Source organism: Acomys minous, assembly GCF_964271855.1.
Source record: "Acomys minous genome assembly, chromosome: 7".
NCBI classification, from domain to species: Eukaryota; Metazoa; Chordata; class Mammalia; order Rodentia; family Muridae; genus Acomys; species Acomys minous.
Window position 1 is genome coordinate 6,352,116 of NC_140488.1, and position 23,286 is coordinate 6,375,401.

The window sequence follows — 23,286 nt, forward strand, 5'->3', positions numbered from 1 at the left end:
CAGACACCAAAGCCCATCCTAGAAGCCCATACCTAGGAGAGAGGAGGAGGATATATTCCAAAATGGACTTCTCCTCACTTGGGGAGGACGGTGTGACCACTGTGGACTCAGAGGAGCTGGGGTGGAATGGTGCTGAGAAGGCAGCTAAGTAAAGGCCCTGTCAGCTCACTCTCACAGTGCAGACTCTAAAGGCAAGGCAACACTTAACCACCATTGCCTTGCAGAACATGGCCCACTCCAAGCTGTTCCCAGACCCATCCAGACTGCTATGCCCTCATATAGGGGATGGCAAACAGGCCCTCCCTCCTGCTGTGGCCCCCTGACCTTGCTGACATGGCCCCAAACACCTTGGTGTTTAGAAAAAGGGAGAACTGCAAGGAAATGCCCTCTGTGCTAACAATCTCTTGCTGCAGTGTGGATTGCACAATAAACAGCACTTAGTGTCTGTACCCTCCCTCCCCTGCATCATATGTGCTTCCTCATGTCGTTTTTTCAGCCCAGACCCATGTAGTGTATGAACAGCATCCAGGAGGCCAGGTGGCAAGTCTAGCGCCAGGCACTGAGTTGACACTGATGCCCTGGCAAATGTGTGATGAACAGGGAAAGCCCCTGGTCCTTCTGCAGTGCAAGAGCTCGGTGGAGAGGTTTCTCCAGCAAGGAAGGCTGGCCCCCACCCAGCTACTTTTTTCTTTCTTTCCTTCCTTCTTTCTTTCTTTCTTTCTTTTTTGTTTTTTGTTTGATAAAACCTCAAGAAGTCATATAGTTTTAATAACCTGAAATTATAAAAAACTTATAAATATACACAGTACACGTTGAGGGATGGAGGAAAGAGGAGGAGGGATGGGGCATTTGGGTTGACAATGAAAAATTATGCCATTCAGGTTGACAGTGCTTCCCACAAGAGCCATATATAGCTCTGATTCCTTGGGGTTGATGAACAAGTATTAGGTGGCCAGGTAAGGTGGCTCACGGCTGCAAGGCCAGCACCTGGGAGACAAAGGCAGGCAGATCTTTGTGAGTTCCAGGCCAGCCTGGTCTACAAAGGGAGTTCCAAGTCAGCCAAGGTTACACAGAGAAATCCCATCTCAAAGAGCCTAAAAAAAAAAAAAGTGTTAAGTGGAGGACATTTTGTAACAAGTGTTTGAAGGTTCCTTTTCAAAGTTTCTAGTGTCTGTCTTCATCATGGGTCAGGCAATTTCCTACCCGGAGGCACTGAGAAAAAAGGCCTGTGTCTCTCAGGCCAGGGTACAGTAGTGTCCATCTCTTAGCAGACAGGCAGCAGTTTGAGGTGTGCTTATACAGGGGTAAGGGATGCTTGGCAGTGACCCTTGGCTGCTGCTCCGAAACTTCCTGTCATCATCTGTGGAGGGCAGGGACCCAGGAGAATGGAATCTCCTGCTTCTAGATACCTGACTAGTTGAGGAGACACCACCGGGTCAGTAGCTATAGCCTTCCACACCCAGTTTGCTGAGGACATAAAACTGTGGCTGCTGTCCATGGAAGGGCAAGGCTGACCCAAGGGTTGGCTAGCATAGTATGCAGACTCTGGGCTCAACTTTAAGATGTTTACTGAGCACCACGAGATTTGTTTTAATGTAGTAAGAACTGAAACTGACCCATTTTCAGAAAAAAATGGTGACTTTTTCCCAGTCTTTAGTTGACCGGGACTTCATGAGCTTGTTTTGTTTGTGAATGATGCACAGATTATACTTGTTTTATCTGCGTATTGCTCCTCAATCACTTCCTCCTCTTCCTCCCCTTCCTCCCCTTTCTTTCACTCCTCCTCTTCCTCCTCATCTGTCTCTCTTAGGGATATGGTTGAGAGGTCAGCTTTCATGATGGAAGGGCAAGTGTTGTACATAGACATCACGTGCTGAGGAGCTACCTGCTGCAGGCACTGCCCCTTCCATCTTACCAGTAGCCGATGGAGAAACTGTCCCATTATCAGATGTGCCCTCTCAGCTCAGGCCACTTGTCTCCTGTGGTGGACAGGTGTCATGGGCACTTACAGGGATGTTGCTCTTTTTCAGTGTACTAGAAGGACCTGGGGAAAGGTTGCCTGCAAGTATCTGTTTGTTGGGAACCCCTTGGTGGGACTTCTTGCCATCTTTCTTGGCCTTATGCAACCAAGAGGAACATCGGGTAGGTAAAAGCCTCATCCATTTTTGGATGTGGCCCCGCACTTGAAAATGGAAATTGTGCCTCGCTCACCACAGCCACATTAGTCGATTTGCTCCTGACTGTATTCCCCAGGAGCTCTGGCTTGTCCCTCTGGAAGTTGAAGTAGCTATAGATCTAAAACAAAATGGATTAGGCTAGCCAATTTGAAACACAGCTATACTGACCACACCACATTCTCCTGGTCTTTTATTGTGATGCAGAAAATGGCAGAAGTGGCTGGCGAAAGGTGTGCTGTGCTGTGGCAGGACCCCAGTAAAGAGAAATGACTCATGTGTAAGGTGGTGACACATGTATGTGACATAAACTGGCTTCTCCTCTGCCTACCTGACTGCCTGTCTTCAGACATCTAAAGGGACAAACTGGAGTGCATTGTCAAAGTCTTGTACCTTTTAGTAAACAACACTGTCTGCTGAATGAGGAGCTTGAAGCACATTGTTAATGGGGTATGTAGATAGGAAGAGGTTCTCTTCACAAAAATGGGAGACAAAGAAAAGCTTTGTAAGTTGCCATGATTTTCCAGTCTTCTCCAGAGCAGAGCTGGCAAAGAAAGGTCTTCCAGCTTTCCTTCTCAAAAATCTTCCGTGGGCTCCTTCTCCAGCTGCTGCTGCTGCTAGGAAGGGATATCTCAACCCTGAGGACCTGAGGAGCCCTGCATCCTGAGCCTTGCTTGTCTTCCTCCTCCTTCATCTTCTTCTTCTTATTTTGTTTGTTCAGTTGGTTTTTCAAGACAGGATTTCTCCATGTAGCCTTGGCTGTCCTGGACTCCCTCAAATTCACAGAGGTCTGCTTGTCTCTGCCTCCCACACGTGCTGGGATTACAGGCCTGCACCACAGCACCTGGCTTCCAAAATCTCCTTATCACCTCTTTTCTCATGACCACGTGACAAACCAGCAACAGTAGCAGCAGGAGCAGGAAGCAGCAGGAGAAAGAGCCAGGCTTGCTCTCTTGGGGCTCTGGTCTTTTTATCCCCTCTCTAGAGTCCCCAGAATTAAACTATCTTCAGCTGGCAGAACTGTGCCGCTGCCAAAGCACACAGGAGGCAAATAGTCTGCTGCTGTGGACAATCTGAAGCAGCCACATAGCCCACACCTGGGATTAAAACCAAAAGATGTTTACCTAGCATAACTGGGTTCTTTAAGACACCAAACATCTCGCTACAGCTTTGTCTTAGGCCAAGCAGGTTTGTAAGAAGTACTACATCTTATACACCTTTTCCAGTGGAGAGATGGGACAAAATCAGCAGATGTTATCATACAGTGGGACACAGTCAGCAGGAAGCTGTGCAAAGTTACACAGGGGAATCACAGGGCACCCTGAGAGCTTTATGGACTGAGCACATAGTGGCCTTGGTTCTGGTATTCACAGCCCCATGTGATTGGAAGACTTGAGGTCACAGGTTGTGGAGCCATAGCTCCTCCAAGGCCCTGGTCCCAGGCCATTACCAGCTCTACTAAGCATAATTCTGGTTTTAGAGAATGAGCTACATTCCTTCCTTCCCCATACATCAGTGCTTCTGGGTGGAAAGCTCCCAATGCCTGGCCCCAGGCTATTACTGGCTCTGCCATACAGGATCCTAATTTTGAGGAGAAGAATATAGTGCCTTGCCCATAGATCAGGGCCTTGGGGAAAGCCTCAGTTGATCAGGCCAGGCCTCAGAAGTTCCCTCATTTTTAATTATTATTTATTTTTAAAGTCCAGATGAGTTTACCGGTGTCTGATTATCCAAGAGACTCTTATGTCCTTCAACCTACAAATGCCTTCTACCATTGTGAAAAGAATTATCAGTACCCGTATTATAATCATAATATTGAACGGAGGTGGAGGATTGTAAAGCGGTTATATGCTGTAACTTGTACAGTGTGTCTTTGGCTAGTTTGGATGGGAAATCTATACAATTGGAGAGAAACAGCTGATACAAATAATTTGGAAACATTCCCTACTTTTTGGAGCAGAGGGACTTTCCAAGTAAATAATATATGTGGAGGGCTAATATAAGCACTGATTCCAAACATGTTACAGTTGTTTTTCCTCTCTAAAAGTCCCATAGATGATCATGAGTTCCAGAGCTGTGGCCAAAAGCCAAAGGTCTAATAGAGTCTTTTTTTTATTTGTAGACATTATAATAGGATGGGGTTCAATGAGGGGATCTCAGGATATCAAGCCTGACCAGGTGGGTATGTCCAGGACAATTCAACCAGCCTCTTAGGTTGTCCATCCAGAGGCACAGAGCCCTTTAAAACCACGTACCATGTTAGAGCCATGGAACACAGCACACAAAGGGGGATTGTGCTTTGAGAGCAGAGCATTGGCTCTTTATTGCAACCTGGGGACTATCTATCTGCTTGGGCAACCTGTGCATTGTTAGAAAACGGAAAATTCAAGTGATGAACGAAGTGCTATTTTAAACACTCTATATCCGTCTCCATCGACCTCAAAGCCATTAGCCTTATAGGTAATTAAGATGCAAGGGACACATAGGGACCTTCCAGTAACAAACATGTAGGGATAGTTGATGATATGCCAGAATCATTCAAGAAAGCAGTGCAAGGCAGCTCTTGAAATTAACCCAGAAGATCAGTTACATCAGTCTGATACTTTCAGTTATTATGTAATGAGAGTCAGATATTTTTAAAACTTTATTTGATATACTTTACAGGATGTTTTTAATTGCTTAACATGAACCTTATAAACTTTAACAGCATAATATTGCCTTTAATTTTTGTTCTTCATATACCTTATATAGCTTATGCATCTTCTGTGTACTTTAAATAACTTACTTGGGATTTTATAGGTTATGAGAAAGCTTCTTGGTTTTTTTGCACATATATATGTATCTATCTCAATCTTTATATACAAACCCTTATTTATCAAAATATTTTTATTTTAGCCACATCAAATTTTTATTTATTAATACCATGAGATTTAATAGTACTATAGAGAAAGCCCCATCCCACCTTTATAAAAAATTTCCTGAGAAGGCCAGCTTGGAACAACTAAGTACTCCTTAGGGAACTGAGACCCAACAGAGGCTACCTACCTTTAGCAGCTCTTTATTCCTAACAACTATAGCTTTTTGTTGTTGTTGTTTTTGAAATTTGTCAGCCATAAACTGTTAGTTTTTGGAAGTACTGCATTACTGTTATGTATCCTGTCAAATTGTATCAAAATTAAAGTACACAAAACATCAAAGTCACAACATAAACATCTCATTGGGTCCAGGAAGCTGATCTCATAGGTAGTTGATAGGGTGGGTGGAGAAGAGAGGAAGGATACATTGTAACTCTCTTCAAGGACATGTTACCAGCTCAGTTTTAGCCTTGATTTTTTTTATTTATCTCTTATGCTGCTCTGTTCTCCTTGTCCCTGTCACAGAGCCAGAAGGCTATTCTGACAGACTGACCCAGGAAAGGGGGTTAAAGGACGTATGGAGAAAGAAAAAACACCTATGAACCTGAAATGGGAGGGTCAAATCCCACTTTCTAGATTCAGCCCTTTGGCTTAAATGCCACAGGTCATTTTGAGAGCAACAGGTGCTCTGCTTGGATTGATGGGAGCTCATTAGACCTCCTTGTATCCAACAGAGTGTTTCCAATTAGAGGTCTGAGCTGGTAAAACCTAATGTGTAGAAATTAATCAGAGCAGAGGAGAAAATAGAAAAAGGACTTGGAGGTCAGAAATATTTTAGCATTGTCATTATGAAGCTGTGTCTGTCAGCGCCTGCCTGTGGCCTCTCAGGCACATTTGTCCTGCCTGATCTGTGCCACATGCCAGGCCATGGCTTTGGCTCACCTGCACTAGCAAGTGGCTCTCCTGAGAGGCTTGGGGTGGAAGAGGGTCTGGGGCCTAAGGCCAGGCTGCCAGGCTGCCAGTCACCCCACCCTTCGTGCCCCCAGCCACCAGCATCTAGGCCAGCTTAAAAAAAACCCTTGATGTGCTGAGGTGAGTTGATGGGTGGGGGCTCTCATTTTCTGAGAAGGGGAGGGGGCTGAGAGATAAAAGAGGGTAGGAGTGTGGGACCCAGAGGAGAGGAGGGAGTGGGCTGCTGTAGGGATGTAAAGCAAATGAGTGAGTGAGTGAGTGAGTGAGTGAGTGAGTGAGTGAGTGAGTGAATAAGCAAAAAAAAAAAAAAAAAAAAAAGCCCCCACACAGGTGAGCTTCCTCCCTGCTGTAGGTTCTGGTCACCTCCTGGAGCTAGTGCAGGGGCCTTCAAAACCACCAGGAGGGAGGGAAGAATTGGAGGATACAAGGGATGGGATAACCATTGAGATGTAACAAGAATAAATTAATAAAGGAAAACAATTTAAAAAAAAACCATCTGGTAGCTGCAGCTGTTCTTCCTAATTTTTATCGTTTTCACATATCTCTTCTTGTCTTTGGCCCATTGGTCTGTAAAACCCCTGCTGTGGTAGGAGCATTAGCTTAGAGGAACCAGTAGGAGCATTTTTGGAGGTTTTATAACTGTTTCACCAAAAAACAAAAACATAACACCAAAATAAAAAACCATTTTCCTTTTTCCTTCTGGCATCATGAAGTAATTTAAGCACTGATGTCATTTTTTGTTTTCAGGACCTTTTATTCCTACGCTTTTTTTGGTGCATTTTTTTTTAATGTTTTCTCCTCCAATCTGCTTTGGACTATGAAGTAACCAGAAATTTGGGGGTCTTGTACTGCAGTTAAAATAACCTCATCCTGTGGATCTAAGCAATTTTAAAGCAAATTTCCTAGTGCAAATTATCCCTCCCTTGCTTGCTCTTCCCTTGCTCTAAGCTCTGCCCCTGCTGGGGTAGGTGGTGTAGAAGCTTAGTTGGCCCTCATAGGTGTTGTTCTGTCTGTGAGTTTTACCTGCATGTTCTCATGCCTTTAAATTCACAGAAACTTTGTCAGGGAAGCAAGGGCAGGCTTTTAGAATGAAAATAAAGAAGCTTTTGAAGTGCTTTAATAATTCATTATAAGAACTAGAGTGCAGAAGCAAAGCATCTAAGGCGGCCAACATTCTCTTCAGAATATGGCTGTCCCACGTTTACTGCTGATTCTTCTCTGCTGGGCTCGACTTCTCATGTATATATACGTAATCAGTACACAGATATGGACAGAGGTATCACAGGAATGCCTATTCTCTCTCCTGTACTCAGGCACACCCTTCAGGTGGCAGTTTGACTGAACCTGCAGGTCACTCTTCAGTAACAAGGTCCTGAGAGGGAGGTGCCAGGAGACGAGAAGGATAGAAAAAATGGAAATGGGGAAGATAAACCTGGTGACAGGAGGTCTTGTAAAAGCGATCTCTTATGCCAAACAAGCTTCTTAACAAGCACAGCATCGCTGGACATGGAGATTAATCCCAGAGCTCAGGAGGCAGAGGCAGGCAGATCTATGTGCCTTTGAGGTCAGCCTGGTTTACAGATTGAGTTCTAGGACAGACAAGGCTACACAGAGAAATCTTGTCTCAAAGAAACAAAAATAAACCCCACAAGACTGTAAGAAAGAAAGAAAGAAAGAAAGAAAGAAAGAAAGAAAGAAAGAAAAGAAAAGAAAAGAAAAGAATGTCTCTGAATGAACAAAGGGATTGGGAGTGTAAACCCTGAGAGAAACTTAGAGCTGACTTCAGTCTACTCCAGGAGGGTCACCATGGGAAGCTAGCCTCCCTCAGCCTGCTGGGGCTGTTTGCCCAAGGTTGGACATGATGTTTAACTAGTACATCTTTAAGCACCTGCACAAGTCCTTGCGGAGATTGGGCCTACTGAGGTTTCCTCAAAAGGGGAAAGGGGAGCTTTGAGGCCTCAAAGAACCCATGGACATGGCAGGCATCATGGGATCCTCATGGGGCCCTTGGTCAGTAAACTCCTCCTCTTTTCACCTAATGGAACAGTTGCCTAGAGATTTTAGGGCCAGGTGTCATGGTGCAAGCCTTTGATCTCAGTACTAAGGGAGGCAGAGGCAGGCAAATCTATGTGAGTTTAAGGCCAGCCAGGTCTAAAACGTGAGTCTAGGACAGACAAGGCTACACAGAGGAACCTTATCTTGGGAAAAAAGAAAGGAAGAAAAAAAGAATGAAAGAGGGAAAGAAAAGAAAAAGAGAGAGCAAGAGAAGAGAAGAGAAGAGAAAGAAACTCTATAAAGGAAAATAAAAATTGCTTTACTGAGGTAAAATTTGATAATCACAAAATAAGTCATTCAATGAGATCACAGCAACCATGCTTAGTAATCCTTCCTTTATGTTTTTTGTAACTCAGTGATTTTTTAAAAAAATATTTATTTAATTAATATGTTTACAGTGTTTTGACTGCATGTACCCCTACATACCAGAAGAGGACACCAGATCACATTACAGATGGTTGTGAGTCACCATGTGGTTGCTGGGACTTGAACTCAGGACCTTTGGAAAAACAAACAGTGCTTGCTCTTAACCACTTAGCCATCTCTCCAGCCCCATCTCACTGATTTTTAAACAGACATTTGTTATACAGAAGTAGCCAGGATGCCAACATGAGTCTTGTTGTGCTCATAGGCATCAGACACAGCTATCTGCCCAGAAGCTTCCCTTCCTAGCACAGAAGGGAAATGGTTCCTTTTGCTGAAGGGGAACTAGGTGCCTTTGGACCTAATAGCCCAGAATTTGCTGACCAAAAGGGGCAGCATGGTCTCTTCTGTAAGAGCTTCTCAGCTGAAGTTAGGTTTGGTACTGGAGGCAGTGACCTCAGAGTGAGTCAGCAGGCAGGACAACCAGAGGACTGACTGCCTCTATGCTGATATCCACTAACACAGTTTGACACCTGAATAGGGCAAGGGGACACTCCCTCCTCTGTGTTCCCTCAGGCATGGCCACTTCTGTTGACAGGACCTTGTGGGGCCTTTCTCTAGAAGCCTCCATCCTATCCAGTGAGTGCCACTTCCCCTCCCCCACCCCAGACTCTCAAACTGCACAGACAGGCACAAGAGCACCAAACCCAGGTTTGCCTGGCCTGTCCTTAAGCAAAACCCCACTGCAGGGCATGTTGTTGAGAAGCAGCAGAGCATCAATGTCAGTGGAGTTTCAGGGCACACAGGGCATGTGACCTGGGCCTTCTCACTGAGCTCACAGCCTAATGGCAAGAAGGGGAGGGCCCAGGAGGAGCAGCACAGAGCTTGCCACCTGCCTGCCTCCACACTCAGGAGGAAGGAGGAAGAGTGGGTGGCAGGAGGTGGGGCAGACCCAACACTGCTTGAGACCCTCCAGGAGGGAGACCACAGCCACAGGAGGGCAAGGGGCACAAACTCTGCTCCAGAGTTTCCTTGTTTCATTCCCTTGGAGTGGATTCCAAGACTTTTAGTCTTAGGGACCCCTGGTGGGCTCAGCCTTGTGGTCACCAGGCAGCACAGGCCTCCAGCTCACAGTGTCCTGGCCATGCATCCAGGTTCAGGCCGAAAGACCCCCACCCCAGGTGAGGGGGTGCTCAGCACCACAAAGTACAATTGGTCAGGCATGAGCCAGTTGCTCATGTAAAACTGTTGAGGGAAGTTTACAACCATCCACACAGGTGCCTTTGTCCATCCCCTGACTCATCTATTCTTTTCTTTTTCTTTTTTTTTTTCATTCTTTTCCTTGTTTCTTTCCTTTCTTTCCGAGACAGGGTTTCTCTGTGTAGCCTTGGCTGTACTGGACTTGCTTTGTAGACCAGGCTGCCCTGGAACTCACAGTTCTCAGCCTGCCTCTGCCTCCCAAGTGGTGGGATTACAGGCTTGGTTTTCTGCAAACAGGCAGTTTGTGAGATCAGCACAGCAGGCTGCTCTAACCATTAGGGACACCACTGGATCAGGCTCATCCTGAGGACCTCTAAGGAGGGCACAGGCAAGGGTCCATAACAGCTGGACCAGAAAGAAGTCAAAAAGGAGTGTCAGGGTTGGGCCAGGGCTGAATGGAGAAGGAGTCTATGGGAAAACTTGGATATAAGGATAGGGTGCCCTGCAGCAGGAGGACTGGTGCTGGTCTTGTGGGTGGGGCTGTGACTGCTGAGGTCATTAGTGGTGGGCGGGGCTTGTATATTAGGGTGGAAGGGTGGGTGGATCTGGACCTAGTAAGAGCTAGAGAAGGAAACTCTGTGCCCTTGGGAACAGGCACTAGAAGGGGGACCATGGGTGGGGGAGGGGCGGAGTCCTGGAGTGCTAACAGCTGAGGGGGGAAGGTAGGCTGACTCAGGCAGGGGTGTGAGGGACAATCTGCATCTGCATGGGGTCCTGCCCACCTGATTACTAGGGAGGAAGGAAGTGGTGAGGTGTTGGGGGCGTGGCTATGGATCCTGCAGTGTGGAGGTAAGGGGCTGCCAGGCTGGGAGGCTAGGTGCTCACTTACAAAATTGGGCTGGGCTCAGGATGTTGACCTGAGTGGAGGGAGGGTCACCCTAAGAGCAGGATGGGGCTGTGTGGGTGTATACTAGTGTGGGGTTGTGAGAGCTGACTGAAGAATGGTGGGCTGAGCTCTCTTGCTGATGCAGGGCTTGATTGAGGTCATGCCTTTCACTAAGTGCTGGATTGTGTTAGTGTAACTTTTGGTCCCTACTTAATGTTGCCCAGAACCGCTGAAGGAGAAGGGGGCCCAGGGCTGTTTCTGCTGTGGCAGTTGTTGTGGGCTGGGCTGTGTGAGTGGTGAGATACATGAGCAGGGAATGCAGAGCACCAGGCCAAGGCTATGATGTGAGTGGTCACTTTCTGAGGAGGGGGCAGAAGGCTGAATCCTCACTTGACCTTCATTTGGCAGAGAACACCTGTAGCAGTGGGGCACTGTGACCTGCTGAGATAGAGTAGTGGGTGGGGGCTGTGGTTGCAAAGGTCAGGGAAGGGCAGTGGGTTTCAACCTTCCTAATGCTGTGACTCTTTAACACAGTCCCTCATGTATTTTCTTGCTATTTTACAACTGGAATTTTGCCACTGTTACAAATGTAACCACAACATACATAGCTGGTGTGTGGGTCGTGACCCACGGGTTGAGAACCTTGTCTGTGGCGGGAAGTATTGTATGTTCTTAGGGAGAAGGTGTGAGTGCTGAGCTAAGGGGCTGTAGATGTGTGTCTGGGGGGCCGGGACAGAAGTTATCTCTGCTGGGGTAGCTTGTGCTGTAGGTGTTGTGAGTGGGGCTGTGATAACTTAGGTAGTAGTGGTAGGCTGGGCTTGATGCTGAGGTGCAGCTGAGGCTGATGTTGTAGGCATAGTGGGCAGAGCTCACCAGCCCAGGTCGGGGTTTCAGCAGTGACAGGTCTGCCTCCTGTCTTGCCAGCTGATGGACACATTGAGGGCTGGGTGAAGTGTAAAGCATTAGCAAAACTACTGAATGCAGTGGAGAAGAGGGAGCCTGTTTGTGTGTCCTGCAGCAACTCTTGTGGGTGGGCTGTGAGTGCTTTCCTAGGTGGGCTGCATTTGAATTGGATATTCCCAGGAAGGGCCAATCATCTTACCTATCACCTTTTTGGAATGCATATTAAGTGTTCACGAATCCAGCTCTGGTTATCTTAAGTAGGCATGTTTGGAGTTACTAACAATGTTATGTCCAAATTTTGAGAGACTCTCTGAATAGACCACCCAAGAGCCAAGTCCGAATGCAGTGGCAAGGTTGTATTTATATTGCAGGTTGGAACCCAGGACACACCTCCAATGCGCTGATGCAGCAGGTGCAGGGAAGTGGCCTGGAGTCTTATTTGAGAGGGGTTTGTTATAGGTTTTAGACAAATAAATGGGTTCTACAGTATATGATTGGATAACATCTGGGCAGAAAAGCTGTAAGCAGAGAGTTACAAGACTTAGAGTTTCATGGTTGGGTAATAGATGTATGGGCAAGTTGGCCTATAGAAAATGTTGGCTGAGGCAGTCCTGGGGGCATTAGGAACCTTGACCTGGCCTCTCCTAATTGGTTGTTGCTATGTGCCAGACCACCTGCTGCTCAGCTTGACCAGCAGAGAGTGTATTTGGACTTTCCCAAGGTGAGCTGATTGAGTGGCCAGTGAACATTGTTTCTGTTTAGGCTAGTGTGTGCTTAGTCTGGAATCTGGGTTCAGCCTTCGGATAGGTTGAACACAGAATGGAGTTTCCTTTGCAAAATGGAGTCTCTTTTTCAAAAGGGAGTTTGTTTGGTCCTTACAAACAAGATAGTTTAGACTGAGGGTTTTATTTTATATTTTAACCCGTTGGTGTGTGTCTGCAGATGCAGGCAGATACCCTGAAAAGCTTATTCAGTATTTGTCAGGTAAGCCATTCAGTTGTAGAATAATATAGTTATCTGTATCCTACATGGCATTAAACAGGAAACTATAAAAACCCAACATCTATAGGAACTCAGAAAATGCTGACACCAGGTTGTTTCAGTTTTCTTTAGGGATTTTTTATTATTAATTTATTCTTGTTATATCTCAAAGGTTATCCCATCCCTTGTATCTTCCCATTCTTGCCTCCCTCCCATTTTCCCCTTATTCACCTACCCTATGACTGTTCCTGAGGGGGATTTCCTCCCCCTGTATATGCTCATAGGGTATCAAGTCTCTTCTTGGTAACCTGCTGTCCTTTCTCTGAGTGCCACCAGGTCTTCTCCTCCAGGGGACATGGTCAAATATGAGGCACCAGAATACGTGAGAAAGTCATATCTCACTCTCCACTCTACTGTGGAGAATGTTCTGACCATTGGCTAGATCTGGGTAGGGGTTTAAAGTTTATGGCCTGTATTGTCCTTGGCTGGTTCCTTAGTTTGAGTGGGACCCCTGGGCCCAAATCTGCCTATCATAATGTTCTACTTGTTGGTTTCTAGGACCCTCTGGATCCTTCTACTTTGCCATTCTCCCATGCTTCTCTCATCTAGATTCCCAATAGGATGTCCTCTCCTCTCTCCCAGTTTCCTAGTAAGTGAAGGCTTTTGTGGGACATGCCCCTTGGGCTAATATGCAGATATAAGTGAGTATATACCATTTGAGTCTTTCTGCTTCTGGGATAACTCACTCATTATGATCATTTCTAGCTCTACTGTCAAGAGAACAAAGCAATAGCCTACAGACTGGGAAAAGATCTTCACCAACCCTACATTTGACAAAGGTCTAATATCCAAAATATATAAAGAACTCAAGAAATTAAACACCACCAAACCAAATAACCCAATTGAGAAGTAGGGCTTGGAACTAAACAGAGAATTCTCAACAGAGGATTATCAAATGGCTGAGAAACACGTAAAGAAATGCTAAACCTTCTTAATCATCAGGGAAATGCAAATCAAAACAACTCTGAGATTCCATCTTACACCCATGAGAATGGCTAAGATCAAAAATTCAAGCGACACTACATGCTGGCGAGGATGTGGGGAGAGAGGAACACTCCTTCATTGCTGGTGGGAATGCAAACTAGTACAGCCACTTTGGAAATCTATCTGGTGCTATCTCAGAAAAATGGGACTAGGGCTTCCTCAAGACCCAGCTATTCCACTCCTTGGAATATACCCAGAAGATGCTCTAGCACACAACAAGAAAATTTGCTCAACCATGTTCATAGCAGCCTTATTCATAATAGCCAGAACATGGAAACAGCCTAAGTGTCCATCAATAGAAGAATGGATAAAGAAACTGTGGTACATATACACTATGGAATACTATTCAGCTATTAAAAACAAGGAATTGCCGAAATTTGTGCATGAATGGATTGAGCTAGAAATGATCATAATGAGTGAGTTACCCAGAAGCAGAAAGACTCCAATGGTATATACCCTCTTTAGAGATTTTTAACAATATTCAATAAGACTACAAATCCTGTCTCAGAGACCCTGAGTTCAATTTCCAGCAACTAACCATGTGGTTCACAACCATCTGTAGTGAGATCTGGTGTCCTCTTCTGGCGTGCAGGCACACATGCTGTCTAAATAATAAATACATCTTTAAAAAAATATTTTTTTCTTTAAGATCCTAAAGTACAGCTTATATTTTAGCTCTTTGAAGTCACATAGTGTCTTTCCATGGGCCGTTTAGCTTTGTTTTCTCTCTTTGTCCTAGTGTCAGATGGTCTCCTGACCCAGAACAGGAATGTTCAAGGGAATTTTAAAACAAGCATGCTTGGGTTGTGAGACTGGGTGTCTAATCCAACTATAGTGCCAGCTCTTTAATAGACTAGTACAGCATGAAACAGTAGAATTTCAACCAAAATTCATGAAAAGAGATGGGGAAGAATATGCCATTCTCACTAAAGGAAAAGCCTACCACAGGGCATTCCAATTCAGAACATCTTTGAACAATATACAAGGGCACACACCTTTATTTAAAAAAATTAAAAAACAAAACAAACAAAAAGCAACAAAACCCGAACAAACCTATTATTAAAGCACACGACGATGCAGACACCACAATTGTGGGAGAATTCAGTGCCCCACTCTAACCAATGGACAGATCACTGAGGCAGAAACAAAACAGAGAAATAATGAAACCAACAGATGGAATGAATCCCGTGAACCCAAATTTTATCTACAGAACTTTTCACCCAAAGCACAAAAGAATATTCTCTCTTTTTTGTGCCACATGGAACCTTCTCTAAAACTGGCAGTATGTAGTCAATCACAAAGCAAACCGTAACTTATACCAAAAAAAAAAAAAATGAAATTACCCATTGTGCTTTCTCAGAACACCATAGATTAAGATGGATCTCAACAACAGAAATAACAAAAACCCTACACAATCATGGAAAATGAGCAACTCCCTACTCAGTGACAACTGGGCCAAGGAAGAAATGAAAAAGAAATTAATGACTGTCTAAAATTCAAAGAAAATGAAGGCACAACATTCCCAAGCTTATGAGACACAATGAAAGCAATACTAAGAAGAAAGTTCATAGCACTAAGCCCCTTCATACAGAAATTGGGAGAATACATACTAGCTACTTAACAGCACCTCTGGAAGCTTCCACAACAAAAGAGGCTAACACACACAAGAGGAGTAGATGGCTGTAAATAATCCAACTGAAGCTGAAGTCAACACACTAGAAACAGAGGATAATACCAAGAGTGAACAGAAGCAAGGATCAGTTCTTTAAGAAAGTCACCAAGAAAGACAAAAGACACACATTTAGCCAAACTAACTAAAAGGCAGAGAGAAAATATCCAAATCAACAAAATCAGAAAGGAAAAACAGAACATAACAACAGACACTGGTGAAAAAAAAAACAAAGACATGTAAGGTCTTACTTCAAAAAATCATGGTCTACAAAATTGGAAAATCTAAATAAAATGGACATTTTTTTTTGGTAGATTGGTAGATTCCATTTACCAAATCTAAATCAAGATCAGGAAAACAAGTTAAATACCTCTATAACCCCTAAGGAAAAGAAGCAGTCATTGAATGTCTCCCAACCAAGCAGGAGGAGGGGAAAGCCTCAGGGCCAGATGATTTTAACTCTGAATTCACTGGGAGGAAGATTAAGAAATAGGCCTAAAGGGGAGACCAGGCCTAATAAGGCATATCTGACCAGCTGAGGTAGAAAGAACCAGTCTGGCTGCAGGAGGGCAGGGAGGGTCCTGGAATCCTGTGTTTGGACAAAGTAACCCTGTCAGTTCTCAGTTTGAATCTTGACACATTGACTTTTGCTCAGATGAGCTGGGTCAAGTTGCTCAATGTAAGCCAGGAAAGAGGCCAGAGGGCTCAGACTGAGAGCCCTGCCCAAGGCTGTTTGTGTAATAGCAGTCCTGGGAAGGCTTTGTGAGTCCCTGCCTGTGTGCTGGCCTGGAGTTTCCTTAAATAGTCCCTGGACTTCTCACCTGGATGTGTCCAGCTTGGGAACTCACAAGCCTCACAGATGTCTCCAGCTCAGGTCAAGTTCCTCCCCTCCATGAGATCCTAAACCCTCTCAGGAGAAGTGACCTGCTGCTGTTATCCATCTTCAACCTAGGGGCCCTGGAGGCAGGGCGGGGGAACGATCTTGCGTAACATGCACATGACTCAGCTATGCCTATGTAAAAAAGAGTTTCCTGAAGTACACCTAATGTGCATTCATCTTACCTGATCCTCCTGACATCTTCCCTTTCCACCAGAATGAATCTGGCCAAAGACTCCACCGCCCCACCTTTCATCCTGAGGTACTTTAAGTAAGAAAGACACTTCCTGCCTTGTGGGGTAGACACTGGGACAGAGACAATTGTGCCACCTATTTTTCTTAGCTTCAGATAGGCACAGTCCTTGGGGGAAGGTCCAAACTTTGAATCCCTTTTATCCTACAAAGATGGCCCCAACTGCTGATATGATTCAAATCCTAGGTACTAATCATCAACACCAGAGATACCTCACTCACCCTAACTCAAGATGCCTAAGAGAAGCCATCCATAGCAGCTTCCCCTTAGAGCTCCACAGGAAACAGAATATGGGTATAACATTTTTTTCTGTTATATGCATTGCCTGTAGGCCCTGCTAGCAATCAATGAAGACACACACGTGTTATATTTTAAAATAGCCTTAGTAAATGTGGGGCAGGGCAGATATCAATCCTCTAAACTACCTCCCATGGTGGTGCAGGCATGGGATCCCTGCCTCAATCCCATGCCATCTGCTTCCTATAACTTCTATCAAGCTACCTCGCATCCATAACATCAAATTCCTCCTAATGTTCTTCATCTGTGCTGATTTCTCTATCCACTCAGGCCATGTGCTTCTCCTCCATTTAGCCCATGGCTGCCTTCTTCTCCTTTCCTTAGGTCTCTTTCCTTCCCCCTCTTGGCATTCCTGCCTTTTTCTTCCCAGGATTCCTCTCTCTCCTAGCCCCACCTGTGTCCTCTACCCTGCCCAGGTGGGATGGCTTTTTATTAAGAAAAAAGGTGGGTCACAGAGACAGCAAGCAGTGATTAGCATCAAAGTACTTCAGACCATCCCCCAACATAACAGGCTCTATGTGGTCCCTGACTTGTGGAGTTGGCTCAGTCCCATCAAGGTTTATTGCTTATTTTAAATTTTAAATGTATTAATTTATTCAGACTACAACTCAGTTGCTATCCTGTCACTTGTATCCTCCCATTCCACCCTCCTGCTTTCACTCTATTCACCTCCCCTAGGTCTGAGACTAAGCTGGACATAGGCTATCAAGTCTCATCTTGGTAACCTGCTTATTCTTTCTTTGAGTGTCCTCAGGCCTCCCCACCAAGGGGTGATGGCAAAAAATGGGGCACCAGAGTCTTACTGTGCTTGCTCACTAGGATGGATGGCTGATCATGGACACCTTCTCTGGTAACCTCACATGGCTCCCTCTACTGCCTTGGTATATATACCCTTCCCTCACCAGGCAGGTTCATCCTCCTGGGGAGGAGACTAGAGTGAAGACAGAGCCCATCTGAGCACCCCTAGTGTGTTTCTCATGACTGGCAAGAGGAGCAGGGGTCCACTCTTGTCTTGGTGATTCTGAAGGATGTCCTATTGACTCCTCACAAGTCCCCTGCTGACCTCCATCAGTGACATCCATGCTTCAGGTCAAGGACAGCGATGATCCCTGCCTCAGAGGTCCCCAGAGCAGGAAGTCAGAGGTGGCATCTCTGGTCCACAGTCTTCCCCACCACCAGGCCCAGCTGACAGTAGGGAGAGCTTATTCATGCACTGACTCAGAGGTCTCCTTGCTCCTCCTTCCGGGCCTGCTCCCTTAATTCTACGTATCTTAGGCCTTTCTCCCTGGGACAAGTCCAGCTCTTCTGTCACCTCAAGTACTGCAAGCAGAAGCAAAGATGCCTGTGGAGAGCTGGGAGGTGCCGTGCCTTAATATGGCATAGGCTTCTGCCATCCTGATGGCAAGCGCTATCTAAGATAAACAAGTCCTTATATGGCAAAAGGCTGTGCAAGGGTAACTGGTGATCTGATGACGAGCAGTCCTACTCTGACCTATGAGGAGGTGGCGCCTGGCATGAGCTGATTGGCCCTTGAGTTGTACTTAAGCTTGGCCCTTCCCTTCTTCGGGGCCATTCCCACTGAGCTTAATCCTGAGTAAAGATCTCCAGAAGAAGTCTGGTTGTTGGTGTCTTATTTCCGCTGGACGGTGCAGCGCTGACAGATGCCCACAGGAACAACACCTAGGACCCCCGTGGCTGAGGGAGTGTGGAAGCCCTCCTGTGCTGTGTAGACCAAGAACATGGGCCCCGCTCAGTGGCAGGCTGCATTACCACTATCTAGAGCCTCTATCTAGGAAGTGATTCTCAGGTCCAACCTGTGCTATCAGTTGGCCCTGATAGCCTGGCCATCCTACCACCCCTGCCCTGGTTAACCCATAAGGGTAGATGAGGATCTCATTCCTGTATGTCAGTGCTGAGACATCTTCTAAGCACTCACAACCACAATCATCACTTATAACCCTCGCCACATGTGCTGACCCTGAGGTCCCAAAAGGCAGATGAGGACGCTTTCAGAGGCAATCACTCATACAAGTCAGCCTTAGTTTCCTTCACCACTGATAAACCTATACACAGTAGCTTGATTATCCCAGTCTGTCTGCTTGTCTGCCTGTCTGCCTGCAATGCATGTCAATCTGTGGATCAGTTTCCCGGAAGCACTCAGAGCACACAACTTGACTGACAGACACTTGGTCCTCTTCTCTTTCTGAAGTCCCCAAATGGCATCATGCACTGAATGCCTGGAGAGGAGTGGGATTGTCCTGCTCTTCCAAGTACACATAGGTGGAAATACCATTTGGGTGCCTTCTAGATGGGGTGGGGCTTCTGCTGTCATGTCTCAGGTCCTACATACATGCCGAATGCTAAGCCACTGTCAGGAATAACTGGACCTCTAAAAATAGCTCCTGTGTGTTTGTCTTCAGTGCCCTACTGGGCAAAGGGCTGACTCCAGCAACTGGGAACCTGTTTCGCACAGTGTTCCCTCACCACAAGGGTACAGCTGTGGGGCCCTCTCTCTGCACTGTGTCTTCTGCCATCCACTCTCAGGTCTGACTCTCTCCCTGGGGATGATGGGATCCTCTTTCAGGGAAACCAGATCATGTGACCCAGATGATCTGAAGTGCTTGTTTCTGGACCAGAGCCAGCACAGTCTGCTCTCAGGCTCCTGTGCTAAATCCCCAAGGAGGAGCCCCTGGAAACAGCCCTCCTGGCTGGCCTGCTAACCACTCCATGAAGCAGCACTATTTGTGGCCCACCTATCCTGAGAGAGGCCCCTTCAGCCCACCCTAAGCTCTTGCCCATTTGCTTCAAAAGAGAATCCAGGCTTTCTCCTTCCAGGAATCTCACAAAATGGCTCTGAGACACCCCAACGCCCAAGGTCCCTGATGCAGATGGGGATGCAGAAGCTTGGGGAGCTGCCCTTTCTGCCTCTAAGTCACATGAGATTTGTTGCCAGACCCACAGCAGGATACACTGCACTTGACTGTCAGTGGCCATGGACATGTGTTGCAGCTTCTGAGACTAAGTCTGATCTTCAGTCTTGACTAAGTCCTGGGGCCTCTTTCTAAGTCCTGGGGCCTCTTTCTTTCTGGGAACCTCTCTAATGCCTTCTATCCACAGAGGCCCCTGATCAGGAAAGGAGGGGGCTCACTGCCCCATGTTGGTAGCTGCTGGGTGCAGCTCACCAGACCATCTGTACCTGATTAATTGAAGTTGTTGTAACCAGACCAGAGCTTCCACAGTGCACTCTCAGGACCTGTGTGTACCCTAAAAGGTACTCACTCATCTTTTCCTCTGGGAGTGCCTAAAATGATGTCTCTGCTGGGTTCCCCAGAATGGAAGGAAAGGGGGTTCATCCATACAGTGTGAGGCATTTGGAGCTAGGCTGACCACAGGGACAAAGCTGCGTGACTTCCACACCCCTGGTATTCAAAGAGAGACCTTTAGGGTCCCTGCAAAGCGCCTGCCTACCTGAATTCAGAAAGATCAGAGTGGCTTTCTCCATTTGAGAAACCTCACAAAATGGTGTGAAGAGCGGACGTTCCCAATGCTAGGATGCCTGAAAGTTCCTCATCTGGGAAGTAGGGACCTGACTGTGAACCTCCAGATGCAGTTCCTTGAGGGGAGAGAACCACAGAGAAAGGAGGGGAAGGGGACAGCCAAGCAGCCAGAATGAAATTTCCTGAATAAACTTTACTAAATCCTCCTGCTTATTGGACACATGTTAAGATCTCGGTCACCACTGCACTACAGAACTGAGCTAAAATGCTATCTTATGGTTGGGGGAACAGAACAGAGGAAAACAGTGGAGCTGCTCGTGCCTGAGGATCTGTCTGATTACCTCCCTGGAACCTGCATAAATAGTGGGATGCAGCAGCTAGCACCTGATGCAGGAATCAAAGCACTCCTTTGGCAAGATGGCAGGAGAGGCAGGAGAATGGGCCAGAATCTCCCAGGCAGCCAGCTTGGACTGCATACTGCAGCAGCAGCAGAAGCCAGGCTCATCTTCCTAAGAGAGCAGCAACAGAAGCCAATTAGGTACCAACACCACAAGGTGGAAGGAAGAGCCAACTTGAGATATATCCTCTGGCTCCCCATCAGCACTGAGGCATGCATGAGTCCTCCCTCACACTCTCCTATACGGGGATTGAAATGTTTTTTTGTCTGTTTGTTTGTTTTTTAAAAAACAAATTGGCCTGGTGCTAGAGCTTTGCTGAGCACTTCCTGGTATTGTAGGAGGAAGGTTCAATTTCTAGCACTGACAGGCAAACTCACAAGCGTGTGGAACACTGCCTCCATGAAATGTGGCACCCTCTTCTGTCCTCTGGGGATACCAGGGACACGTGCAGAACACTTCACATGTAGACAACACACTAATACACCCTTAGGAGTCATCTCTGTCTCTCCTGACTAGAGAGGTGGAAGAGGTCCTGCCAAGAGCTCTAGGCCTCACCTTCCCATGATTCTACCCTGTGTGTGTGGAGGAACACGTGAAGAGGGCAGAGGTGAACCATGCCCTACACGTGCTGTGTCCTCTGTAACTCTAACACCAGGAGAGGCTTTCTGCCTGCACACTTTTCCTTTCCTGTTTGGGGGTGATGGGGATACACCCTTTCTGACTGTATGTGTTATCCTAGTGTTCAGTCACCGAGGAAACCCCAGCCCGTGTCCTCCATGCCAAGTCCAGCAGCACAGCAGCTTGGAGCAATTTTCCCTTCTCCCAGCCCTAAGTCATTCACACCGCCCCAGGCCCTGTTCCTGGTTACTAATTCTGAGACCCATAAGGGCCTTGGTTTACTCCACCGACTTGGGGCTACTAGCTGAACGTGACCCCTCTGCAACATTGCTGTACTTGTGCTGTGAAGGGAGTTCTCACCTGTCCTCCTGACAGGGTTGGGGCACTTGAGCGACACCATTTCCTAGAAGAGGGTGGACCAGCCTTAAGGCTGCCTGATAACCCAGGACCTCTCACAGAGCAGCTGGTGCTCAGAGAGAGCATGCAGAAAAATTGCTTTCACCTTCCCTTCGCCTTCACTGCAGTTAACCAGAACAGGAGACGAAAACTGAGGAAGCAATCGAGATCATTTTATTCTGTTTGTCAGGGAAAGGCCAAGGCCTTCCCCATTGCCTGGGAACGTCCACTTAGAATGCCATCGTAGCTTGAGAAATGGTACAACATAGAAGGAAGTCAATCTCATTTGTTTACACAATAATACCCTTCTCCTGAAGTGGATGAACAACAGCAAGGGCATTGCTAAATCCATTTGCAGACTTAAGACATCCCAGGTTCATGAGCCTTGTAGTAAAGGTAGCAACATTCTATAACAACTAGACAACCTCAAGCCACCCAGACAGGACAGAGTAGAGGGAAGAACAGAAGAGAATGGTTCACACAGCTCCTCCCACCCTGTGTCACATGATGGTGTGGTACTTAGATGACTGACTCTGCCTGTGCTGGGGTTGGATGGGAACTGCCCGTGTGGGAAGTAGAACGTGTGCAGGGCAGGGCCAGAAGGGCCATCTGCCCGGCCCTCCTGGCCTAGACCCTGTCTATCTCCTCTCTCAAAGCCTCTGCATATCTAAAGGGGCTCTGGGATCCTGCTTAAAGATGCTGGCAAAAAACTTGAGTAGTTTCATCTTGGTGGTTTCAGCGCGGGCCCTTGGGCCCCACAGGAACTCATAGGAAGGAGGATCGCTGTCAGGCACCTGCCTGTATTCCAGGTACCCTTCCTGCACAAAATGCTCTGTGATGAGATGTCTGGGCTCCCCGTACATGAAATGCTCACTGCCCACACACAGCCCCATGTTGTTCAGTACGCGTCACAAGGCCTGCTCACTAGCACAGTTGTCCTTTATGAAGATGATGCACAGCACGATTAGTAGCAGGCCTGTCTTGGGTATGCCTGGAAAACCATGCTGAGTCCCATGGTAGGTGATCCCAAGGGCAAGGGCAACAGAGTAGATGTGGTCCAGGGCGTTTCTTTCCACTATCTCCAGGCCAAAGAGCAGCCTCAAACAATCAGAGGCCTTAGAAAAGATGACAGGGTAGTATTCCTCGTAACCGCGGAGGACTATGTACAGAATCTGAGCCTTAGATGTCAGCTGCTTCCTAGTGTACTTGAGGAGAAGGAAGTGAACCACATCAATTATCTTTCTGTTGAGGACACCTTGTGAGGGAGAGTGTGGGTCAGCCAGTTTTGTTACTAGTCTGCCAGAAGACTCAAGAGATGATGCCCTACTGACAGGGCCCCTGGCATAGTCAGGAGAGGAGGCTCTGAGGCCACTGGGGAGAGCCCAGCGTTATTGCCAACAGATGGATGCCCTGAGTGGGTGGCGGTGGCCTCCCCCTCGCCTTCCTCAGCTCCTGTGATGTGGCCAAGATCCAGGCCCCTTGCCCTGCTTTGGGACTGAGAGCTGTCTGGGAGGTTGCTTGTGTGTCTGCTGACAGTTGGATCCATGCTGATATCCTTGGGAACACAGGAATGGACTTGTTGCAGCTCAGAGGGATGAAGACTCACAGGCCTGCAGAGGGAGAGAAAGGATGAGTTGAATGCCCAAAGGACTCTGGTCCTGCATGCGCCTCTGAGTGCAAGGATTCTCACTGTGGCACACTCCCACACCTGGCAATATTTTACCCTGACATGATGGCTGAGCCTGGGGCAGGAACCATCAAGCCCTGTGGTGGAATCTGCAGTGATGGCCACCCTGCAGGCCTCCTCTCTGCTCTCTTACGAGTTTCCAAAGTCCATCCAAAGTGCAT

The 23,286-nt window shown here is 46.9% G+C and overlaps 1 pseudogene across 1 annotated transcript; it reads right to left on the reverse strand.

The window, feature by feature from the left end:
• Nucleotides 1-21,545: 21,545 nt before the first annotated feature.
• Nucleotides 21,546-23,286, reverse strand: LOC311602069 (melanoma-associated antigen 10-like; annotated as a pseudogene). The gene is made up of 2 exons: nt 23,259-23,286; nt 21,546-22,693 (listed from the first exon to the last, which is right to left on the reverse strand). The product of its transcript is annotated as a melanoma-associated antigen 10-like (transcript).